Source organism: Cibotium barometz, chromosome 5, assembly GCF_041138505.1.
Source record: "Cibotium barometz isolate CiBa-2024 chromosome 5, ASM4113850v1, whole genome shotgun sequence".
Classification (NCBI taxonomy): domain Eukaryota; kingdom Viridiplantae; phylum Streptophyta; class Polypodiopsida; order Cyatheales; family Cibotiaceae; genus Cibotium; species Cibotium barometz.
In genome coordinates this window covers 64,350,674-64,353,177 of record NC_141050.1, presented here as the reverse complement: position 1 = coordinate 64,353,177, position 2,504 = coordinate 64,350,674, and positions in this window count along the sequence as shown.

Here is a 2,504-nt window from a genome sequence, read left to right as displayed (position 1 = left end):
TTAGCACTCTCATAATAACTCTGGGCGACAAGGATATTCTTGGGTACCCAACAATGAGAATCAATGTGTTGGGTACAATGGGGATGAGTAGGTATCTACTTACAGTTAGTGGTGTTAGTAGAGTTAGTAGTGTTAGTGGCCTTAGTTGGGAAGGTTTGAGTTGCTATGGATCTTGGTGCGGATGAGGCTCTTGGAGAAGATGGGGTATGTTGGCAAAGGAGGTCTCTTTTTGGTGGAATAGCTCTATGTTGGTCGAGAAGCAGGGTGATTGTGGCTGGTGGAAGGGAGTGGCCACTTTGTGGAGAGGAATTGGGTGGCTGGGGCTCTATAACGACTGTAACTTTCCCTAAGGCCAGTTGTAGTGTTACCGTCCTTGCATCCCAACAATCGATTTGACAACGGTTGTGTCCCATCCGTCCACAACCCAGAAGAATCTCTTCATGCATTGTTCCTACATGCATGACATAGAACTTGCCTTCCAAGGGGTTATTCCCAATGTGAAATAGAATTGTAACAATACCTAAACATTGGACCGAATGAAAAGCAACAGTAGTCATAGTGGCTGGGGTATTTAATAAGGTTGGCCTCCCAAGTGAGTGCCATGTGTCATAGGACATTAAATTGTGATTAGCACCCATATCAACAAGTGCTAGTTTTTGTGTGAAACTTGTCAGAGTGGTCATTCCTAACCACAATCACGCAGGCTTCACTTCCCAATCCTCTTCCTCAAGATCAACTACTTGGGCCATGTTTACCATGATTTGTTTGCCCCTGAGTTTTGCTTGTCATTCCTTGAATTTGTGTTATGCTATTTTTTTCATCTCTTCCTGTTGATGTTTCTCATATTTCTTGAGGGGTGAATAGCCCTTAAGGTGTTTTGCATGAGTGGGCTGTAGTAGCATTTTATTTTTCTACCATTGAAATAATCAGCCATCTCGACATTGTCAAGGGTTTCAATGCGCACTATACCTTGTGGGGTTATTTTAGTCATTAGGAAAGGTCCTACTCCCCTATATTTGAGTTTCTTTTTGTGACTTTTAGTGCTGTAGAGGAGGACCATATCCCCCTTGTTCATCTCCTTGTCCTTGAGCTAATCATCAAACCATTCCATGTGCCTTAGTTTTTCTACAAACATTCCATACACAGCTCTCAGACATGTTTCGTCGAGCTTCTTGAGCTCAAAGATCCAATCGCTTAGGACATTGCCAATGAGTTTTTCTTGTACAACCACTCTTAAGCTGGGCATCAAGAATTCCATAGGCATAACCGCTTCAGAGCCATAGATTAAACTAAAGGGTGTCATGTTAATGGCCACTTTATATGCGGTGTGATAAGCTCGGAGTGCTATTGGTAATGATAATCCGAGAGTGCTACTGGTAATGATAAGCTGAGAGTGCTACCGGTAATTTTCGTTCCTAGCCCCTAGGGTCTTGGTTACGATAACACATAGGGTCTTATTTGTGCTTTCTGCCTGGCAATTGGCTTGGGAGTAGTAGGGTGAAGATTTTTGATGTGTGACCAAGAATTCTTGTAGCATGAATTGCATTAATTCATTAATGAAGGGTGTGCCATTATCACTCACAAGCTCAAGAGGGCACCCAAAGCGAGTGATCACGCATTCATAAAGGAATTTTATCGTGGACCTTGAATCAGCTTTCTTGTGGCCCTAGATTCGACCCATTTTGTGCAATAGTCTATGGCTGCTATGATGTATCATGCCTGGGTGTGTGTTGGGAAGTTGGACTAATGGCTCCCAAAATATTGATGCCCCATTTCTTAAAAGGTTGTAAGGACATGACAGGGTTTAGGGGCATTCTATCCTTATTATGTGGGATTGCTACCCGCCATTGGCATTCATCAGCAACATGTGGGCTACCACAGGCCTGCCAGTAGGATTTTTCAAGTAGTGGTATCTACTACAAAGTGTGCTCTTGCAATTCCACAGTGTATTTTCTCCAAAATAGAGATGTATTCATCCTCCTAGACACATTACCTCATGATTCCTTCCTTTCCTTTCTTGTAGAGTTGTCTTGCCAATCAATTGATAGGGGGCAGCTTTCTTGATGAGGTGTCTTGCTTGGTCCTTGATGATTGGTGCTTCGGTAGGTAGGCCATTAGCAAGGAAGTGTGTGACTTCCTCTCCCCATTCAAGAATCAAACATAGCTGGAATAGGGGGGAATCTGGCAGGTCATCATTAACACCCACCGATGGCTCTCCATTAGGGATACGCGACATATGGTCGGCCAATACTTGCTGGGAGCCTTTACATACCATTGACAGTAAAGTTAAATTCTAGCAGAACTAGGAGCCATATGGTGATTCTACCTTGTGGTACAAGGTTTGTTTACTAGATAAAGAAGAGATTGATGGTCTACAAAGAAAATGAATTTGGTTGCCAAAAGGTAATGGCAAAACTTCTTGACGGTATAAACCCTTCTCTTTCCATGGTGGTATAGTTTCATTCTGCTTTGTTTAATTAGTGATACTAGCAAAGCTAAGAGGA